Source organism: Bidens hawaiensis, unplaced genomic scaffold (assembly GCF_021521415.1).
Source record: "Bidens hawaiensis isolate Kalapana, Puna unplaced genomic scaffold, B.hawaiensis_p1.1 tig00029267_1, whole genome shotgun sequence".
Lineage (NCBI taxonomy): Eukaryota > Viridiplantae > Streptophyta > Magnoliopsida > Asterales > Asteraceae > Bidens > Bidens hawaiensis.
Genome location: NW_027494817.1, coordinates 94,067 through 103,497, shown reverse-complemented (window position 1 = coordinate 103,497; position 9,431 = coordinate 94,067).

Sequence of the window (9,431 nt, the reverse complement as noted above, 5' to 3'; positions counted from 1 at the left end):
TGTTTTTTCTGAACAACTAATTGAATCTTGGTGCACTTGGGAAGGAGTGAATATCGGTGGTGAACCAATATTCAAGCTACTCACAAATCCTTGGTGGTGAATTTTGTTGACGGCTAATTGTTTACATCAAGTAGTTCATCTAAGAGGAGTTTTCTTTGTTCCTATTCAAGTTGGACAAACGGGTTTAGTTCAAAGTTTGTTTTTATATGGTTTGAACGAGTGATGTTTTGACCAAGGTTTGATTTGAACGATGTACTCGTGTTTTTATTCGGGAACAAAAGATGATCAAGGAAGACTGGTGTTCGCTCGATTAGCTGACGGGTATCGCAACCAAAGGAGTGGATGTGCGAGTTCATATGACCGAGCTAATGGTCGGGGACATGGTCACGGAGTTGATCGAGTCCGAGAGAGCCGAAAGAATACAGTCATGGGTCAAGAGAAGTTCCAAGATGATGAAGACCGATATGGTTGTGAAAGCCGAGATGGTCAAGATCATGGGTCAAAACAACATGTCAAAGGAGACAAGTTCAAAGTCAAAGATCCACCTATTTTCGAGTCCGAAATTAGGGGGTGATTGTTGGACTTAATTTCCGTCCTCGAGTTAATGAGGCGGGTTGGGCCGACTCATCGAGCCCATAATGAGTTCGTGTCTTGTTTATCAAGTTGAGCACGTGACTTGGTTTACATAGAATAAATTGCTTCGTGAACAAGTCGAGCAAATGACTTGGACAACAAGGAATTTATTTATTAATTATTATTTAGATTTGTTTTTACCAATTAGTATTTGAATATGATTATGGTATTTGTATTCTAGTCTAGTTGGGTTTTGAAATCTAAATTAGTATATATACCCGAGCTTGTGGGTTATATCATTATGTATTGTAATTTTTCGAGCTAATGAAAGTTACAAAGATCGAGCTTATGATCTAAACTTCGTTTCAGCTAATCGAGCGAACACCAGTCTTCCTTGATCATCTTTTGTTCCCGAATAAAAACATGAGTACATCTTTCAAATCAAACCTTGGTCAAAACATCACTCGTTCAAACCATATAAAAACAAACTTTGAACTAAACCCGTTTGTCCAACTTGAATAGGAACAAAGAAAACTCCTCTTAGATGAACTACTTGATGTAAACAATTAGCCGTCAACAAAATTCACCACCAAGGATTTGTGAGTAGCTTGAATATTGGTTCACCACCGATTTTCACTCCTTCCCAAGTGCACCAAGATTCAATTAGTTGTTCAGAAAAAACAATTAATTATTCTTTGACCAAAAATCACCCACCACCTTGTCGTAGGTTGAAGTTTGTTCTAGGTCTTCAACCAGCAAAAAGAAAATTCCGTCGATCTTGAACATAAACAAAGGAACTCGCCGGAACAATCGCGACTTCGATATTCGACTTTGATCGATGAACTCCAAGAGCGTAACTGCTCTGATACCAATTGAAGTTAGGTGACCAGGATCAATAAACACAATAACGAAGTTTTAAATCATAAACTCGATTTTTGTAATTCTCATTAGCTCGAAAATTAAAATACTGAACACACTTAATGATATAACCCACAAGCTCGAGTATATATACTAATTTAGATTTAAAAACCCAACTAGACTAGAATACAAATACCATAATCATATTCAAATACTAACTGGTAAAAACAAATCTAAATAATAATTAATAAATAAATTCCTTGTTGTCTAAGTCATTGGCTTGACTTGTTCACAAGTAATTTATTCCATGTAAACCAAGTCACGTGCTCAACTTGATAAGTAAGACACGAACTCATCATAGGCTCGATGAGTCGGCCCAACAGAAATTACGTCCAACAATCACCCCCCTAATTTTCGACTTGAAATATATGGTCTTTGACTTTGAACTTGACTCCTTTGACATGTTGTTTTGACCCATGATCTTGACCCTCTCGGCTTTCACAACCATCTCGGTCTTCATCATATCGGTCTTGACCTCTAGGAACTCCTCTTGATCCATAGATGTGTTCTTTCGGCTCTCCCGAACTCGACTAACTCTGTGACCTTGTCCCCAACCATTCACTCGGTCGTATGAACTCGCATATCCACTTCTTTGGCTAAGATTTCGGTCATCTAATCGAGTGAACATCTTTCTTCCTTGATCATCTCTTGTTCCCGAATCAAAACACAAGCACATCCTTCAAATCAAAATTTTAGTTAAAACATAACTCGTTTAACCTTGATCACGACTTTGATCGAACACCGTAAACACGTCTTGATCACAAAATCTCAGCCCGTCAACGACCCTTGTCTCGATTGCGAACCCTTGCCTTGATTATTCAAACACGGCCACAAATACATCTAAAAAATTAAAGCGTTGCAAAACCAACTTGTTTCACGGATAGCTCAAATCTTTTACAAAAAACTTTAATTGCAGAAAGTATATTCTATATTCTTTCTTTAGTAAGTTTTACAATGCAATAATTCACAAACACACACTTTTGACTTTTATTACCTTTCTCTTTTCTCTAGCACATATACAAACCAGATTTTGAATATTCTCGCCGCAAAATCAGAGATCTCACGCCGTAACGTAAATCCGGTCTCTCTTGCTAAATCCCGATTAGAGGAAGCCTGTTGTTCTTCTTATCGATACCGCCAAACAGGATGAAACACAACCACAAGTCCCACTAACCTGTTGCCGCTCGTAGATACCGATTTCACAAATCTGATTTGGAAACCAACTCGGTTTTGATACACGGTTCTGATAAGCGTCGGTTGATAGCTCCTCCTCAAGCCACCTCAGGCCTCCGATCACTATACCGTTGATCCGCCTCACCGCCGATCACAACAGTTAACTCGATTATCGATTTCTTGAACTTGGCTCCGATACAATTGAAGTTTGGTGACCAGGATCGAAAAACACAAAACGAAGCTTAGATCATAAGTTCGATCTTTGTAACCTTCATTAGCTCAAAAAATTACAATACATAATGATATAACCCAAAAGCTCGGGTATATATACTAATTTAGATTTCAAAACCCAACTAGACTAAAATACAAATACCATAATCATATTCAAATACTAATTGGTAAAAACAAATCTAAATAATAAGTAATAAATAAATTCCTTGTTGTCCAAGTCATTTGCTCGACTTGTTCATCAAGTAATTTATTCTATGTAAACCAAGTCACGTGCTCAACTTGATAAACAAGACACGAACTCATCATAGGCTCGATGAGTCGGCCCAACCCGCCTCATTAACTCGAGGACGGAAATTAAGTCCAACATAGTGTTCGTGAACGTCCGGTAATATCCGTCTGATTACGTTCGGTAATGTCCGTTTAATGGTGTTGTGTATGTTGAAATTCCTTGGAGAATAAAAAATATGAAGCTTGTTTCTCGTGAAACACTAGAAAATTGTGGATTTTGAAAACCAAAACATTACTCTGATATGATTATGTGTTTGGTTACTATGTTAAATGTTAAGTATTTTAAATATCATGTGATGTAATATTCATTAGTGTTTATGTTAAGTATTTTGATATGTTTATGTTTGTTTGTTCATTAACGTTCACTAGTGTCCACTAGTTTTTGTTTGTTTGTTAGTGTCTGTTAGTGTTCGGTTGTCCATTAGTGTCTGTTAGCATACGGTTACAATATTAACGAACGGACACAGACAATTCAATTCCTTAGTGGACGGGTACAGACACAAATTTTCGTTCGGTAGGGTGTCCGTTTGTCTGACAAAAGCTTAACGGACGAACACGGACAAGGTCTCGTCCATCAGTTCGGTCAGCTTACAGTCCTTTAAATACAAGAACGACAATCGAGACAGTTTGTAAGGAATTGCCAGGTAGCCATCATGGATGCAATGTAGCCATCATGGATGCAATTAAAGGATTCGATCACACAAGTATTTTAGGGTCACATTAGATTTTGATACCACAATGCAGGTATAAGAACACAATCCCAAAACACCTTTGAAAATTGAATATCGTATAAATATATGTGTAGAAGTTTAATACGTTTATTGATAAACTTCATATCAAGGAGATAACATAACATACTCTTAAATAGGAAACTACCCCCCTTAACTTCCGTAAACCTAAACATAAGAGCATTCTCAATGAGTTCTTTATCTCCATCTTTAAAATTTAACTAAAAAACATAATTTCTTTAATTTATACTTCATTTTATAATAACACCCCCCCCCCCAACTCATTCTCCATTACCATCTCTATATTCTTTTCAGGGGCGGACCCACATAGTTCCCATCGGGTCCCGGGACACCAATGTTTTTTAAAAATTACTTAGAGACGATATATTAAATTTTGTAAGGACCCCATAAAAATTAATACTTGGAACCCATACTATAAAGGCTGAACTAGTCTAGTGGAAAGTCCCTTGTTTTTTCTTTGAGAGGTTGCAGGTTCAAGCCTCACCATACCCAATTTTTGTTGTTTTTTTAATATTCTAGTCAATATTAGTTATTTAGTTAGGGTATTTGTGTTTTTTCTTTAGTTTATCCCATATAACCATTATCACTTTAGTTTATCCCATATAACCATTATCACCATGCAACATATATAATGACAACAGGAGTTTTACATATACTTAAATTATTTATCTTGTGTATGTATATTATAATTAATCATTTATTTGTGTAAGAGTTAGTTTTTCATGTCTTGGTTATTCATGTAAGACCATATATATATATAGCTTACGCTTATGTTTTTCGGGTATGAATAAAAATGAATTAAAAGTGTATGTTCTATCTAGTTTCTAATCTATATTCTTTCTACTTACTCGTTTCCAATGACACCATATTTTCGTGTTTTATTATGTTCCTCGTCTCGACCCGACCCGAATAACGACCGACCCAAAAATTTTGTAAACCGGAAAAATTGGGACCCCATTGGCAAAAAATCCTGGGTCCGCCACTGATTCTTTTGTCTTATTATCATTTTCAATATAAATTGATATCTAATATATATTTATAGAATGGTAGTTGGAAATGGAGTATTGTGACACCACTCTAAATTTGGAGGCTTTCTATATAATTTCACTAAAATTTAGAGATAGAGTTTGGGGATAGAGAATGTGTTAAAGTGATTATTTAGATGTTTTTTTCTAAATTTTAGAAATGAAGATGGATATGGAGAACTATTGGGAATGCTCTAAGACAATTCTACTAACAAACTGCTTTATTTTTAGTGTAGATCTAACTCTACTCCTAAATTATTACACATTTTAACAAACGACGGGACTTGAACTCTCACCCTTGGAAAGACAAAGTCTTATCCAACACTTTAGCACCGCTATATATAACAAACTATTAGATAGACTATATTCAAATTTTAATAAAGTCACTCGATCGAATAAAACACGTGCATGTGAAGGCTGCCTAGCCGTTTGAGGCAGAGTTTAAATTAACATCAATAAGAACTCTATGGAGGATCTTTTGGTTAACCTTCGAAACTTGAAAAGGAGATTTACACCATTTTTCTTGCTCGGAAATTACTTGTAGGATTTACATTTCGAATACTACGTGTTATGTATACAAAGACGTTGGTCATTGAAGTAATAAGTGACCTAAGCCATTCGTATATTTTTATGTACCTTAATTTTATATTTGATCAGAGTCCATCGATCATATGTCACATATTTTGTGGGTTCTGATGGTCGGAGCAAAAGTTGTGTATATTATTATATTATTTGTTTAATTTTAGTTTAAATATTATGTGAACTTTGGTATTTCAAGCGTGTTTATGTGTTTCAGGATACTTGACGTTAAGGACGCTTATCGGGATGAATTACGGGCTTGGAACGAAGATGTAGAAGACTCATGATAATTGGCAATCTTTCCTATGCAAAATAAAAGAAGAAAAATAAAGTGGATGTGTCAGACACCCTTAGCGCGGCGCTAAGGGACTTTAGAGATACTCTAAAGTCTCACATTAGGAAAGTAGACCTTAGCGCGGCGCTAAGGTCTCACCCACTGGACTTTAGCGCCGAGCTAAAGTCCTTTAGACGGGAAATTAAAACCTAGCTCTATTATATTGAGTTTTCAGCCCCCATTCGAACTATCCTTCATTCCTTCAACCAAGTACAAGCCCTAGGACGATTTTGCACCATCCCGAAGCCTCCGGTTCGTTCGTTCATCGTATGCTTTCATCCTCTCATCAGATAAGCGAATCCTTCTTGATGCCGATGTCAGGCTAAAACCACTATATTCACTTTAGACTAGGGTTTTGTGTAAACTAACTTTGATCAGATTCTATGTTTTGAATGAGTATGAACTTGATTGATTGTTTTTAATTTTGTTTTACATTATGAATTGATTGTTAAACAGTTTATGATTTTGATTATCAAACTTTGCATCACTTTTCTGGATGTGTTCATCACATGTAGGGTTAGCTTTTATGTCATTGAACCATTAATCGTTAGTCATTGCTTAAAATTGGTTTTCATATTTTAAATTGGTAATTGGGTAAACCGGGGTTCAGTTGTGTCAACAATTCGGTTAGGGTATCGTTTGTCATCACAACCCAACTGTTAGGTTTAGTAATTACTGCGCAATTAATCTTATGAATATGTGATTAGTCGGTTATCGCATTACCTAAACCTTAAGTGAATCGTTTTCTCATTATTGTTTAAAAACTTTTCCAAGTAATGGTGTGTTCTTATAATCATCTTTATAAACTGCTTGACATCGACTGTCCGCTTTAGTTAATTAATTAATAATCATGAACTTTACTTGCACTTTCCACTGATTTCCTGTGAAGACGACCTTACTTACCCGTAGTAGTTATAGGTATTTAAGTTATATAAAAACTTGTTTTTTATTAGAGCACGACATCTACATCAGGTTCTTGAGACATGTACATATTAAGGGATTATGCCATGAGATACCAGGTACATGCTCATTTCAGCTAACAACATTTATACAAGGGTGTAATAAGACAACTAGTTGAACCATGTGTGTAAATAAGTATAATACAATATTGAGTCCATTGATTGAAACACATCACTTACATATATATCATATGATATATCTTATGTCAAATAGCTCGAAATCGTTACATTATGTATGATTACCTAATTAAGGTGCTAGTGATGATGGGGGTCGGGTCCTCCAGGAGCTGTTCTAGTTGGGTAACTATTCTTTCCACTCGCAACATCTCTTTCGAATTGTTCCTCAAACGCTCTTTTAGCGATCTCTATTTTCCTGATACCAATCACATAGCGACTGGCACAAGACGAGACTAAGAGCATTATGAACAAAACCCGAAACAACGCCCTACAAATTGTCATATCTTTGTAGTTTTCAAGTATAAACAGTTATAGTGCTGATTCTTGATGATCATACTTACATATAAGTACGTATATATATGGGTTTAAAAGGGTTGTAACTTTAATTAGGTTATATATAAGATGATTCACATGACATCAAATTTGACAATTTACACGTAGTTTCATGGAACGATTGGAAGTTGAATATTGTAGATAAGATCAAGATTCACCAAGCTAGCTCATTGGTGGAATGCTTTGATGTTGGAATATGTAAAGCTGTGATTTTTTTTATATAAAAAGTAAGAGCATGTTTAGTTGAAAGTAATGGAATGAAGGAGGAGTGAGATGAGAGAAAGAATGTAATTGACCGTTATCATTCATTTGTCTTGTTTGGTTAACCAATAAAATGAAATAAATTATTCCTTTATGTTGTTTGATATCTAAAAAAAATTGTAAGAATGAAATAGAAATAATAAAAATATTCATATCTCAAAAAAAAATTTACCAAAAGAAAAAAACTACAAGATAGTGGTGGTAGCTCCGAAGACGAAAATGGTGGTGGCGGTGGCGACGGTGGTGGTGGTGGTGGCGGTCAGGCGGTAGGGGCGGTGGTTGTGGTGGTCTAGCGTTGGTAGCATTAATAGTGATAGCGATGGTAGGGTGGCGACAACAGTGGTGGTCAGGCGGCGACAGTGGTGGTGGTGATGGTGGTAATGGTCACGTGGCGACGGTTCCAATGGTTGCGGTGGTTATGGCGAGGACGGTGGTTGTGGTAGCGCCGGTGGTGGTTGCGACAACGACATTGGCGGTCAGGTGGTGGTCGCGGCGACAGTGGTGGTGGTGACGGTGACGACAGCGATCAGGTGGTGGTGATGGTGGCGATCAGGTGGTGGTGGTGGTTGTTAAGTGGTGGTGTTGTTGAGAGAGTAGGTTGAAGGTTGAATTAAATGTCAAAAAAGTAAGGGGGTGGGAAGAAATGATTTTGATGGAACGAGATTCAATGTGTAATTGATGATTTCATTCCATTGAGCAATCAAACACCACTTATTTCATTCTCACGTGATAAATTATTCCATTTCTCATTATTCCTGCATTTCAAACACTAGCTAAATATAGCCATTCATAAAGACGTACATAAATCAGGGTATTTGTAGAGTGATAATATTGTTTAATTCCACGTAAGAATGCCGGCCTGGAATTGGTTCATTCCACGACATGAAGGAGGATCCATCACAAACCTTTTTGCCCAATTGGTTTAACGGCTATTCAAAATATAACCCATCTTTAATCAAGTAGGTATTAGATACTAAGAAATTGAGAAAAAAAAAACTACGACCTATGAGATGTGTAGTCATGAAAGATAGATTAGGTAAGGATCTTCCAGGACAGGAGCTCAGGTGTCATGTGCGACTACTAAAAATAAGGCTATTGTATATATAAAAAATATCCCATTAATATGACGATAATTGTTATAACAATATAAAAAGTACCACAGCGAAATAACATATTTTATATGCTTAAATAAATCGTCAGATTGCTTGACTCAAATTGTACCTTACTTTTATGTTATGTCTGTCGACCTAATCAGAAATATCGTTAATTCGACCAGACCTGCGTCTTCTTTTTTTTCAATGGTAATTTTATTTTCACCACACCGAGCCCAAGGTCCCAAAATGCAAGAATCACCGGGCTTAAGCCCGACCACAAACAAAATAAGTGCATACAAAAACGAAAATAACAAAAATTTTACACAACTAATATATAGTTGAACGATATGAAAACAATCTCCGCTTGTTGAACACCTCATTGTTTCTCCATTTACACAAATTCCAAATCGTTACTAAGAAAACCGTAGAAAGAGCTTTTTTAGAGTCTTTCATTGACACATTGCATGAACCCAAACTTTAGCAACTCTTTTATCGAATTAACGCCAGCCACTCAGCCAGTATTGGAAATTTAACTAAGCCCAATTGTAGCTAATATATATTTATGTTAATTGGGTTAACATGTGTATTGGGTTTTGAATTTGGTCAGTGGGTTTATTTATATATATGGGCTTATATGGTTTTTGGGTTTTTAAATGGTTAGTGAGTTTAAGAATAAATTAGCTAATACGTTTTTAGGTTGTAAAACCATGTGTAGTGAAGGAGCTACAAAATAGGAC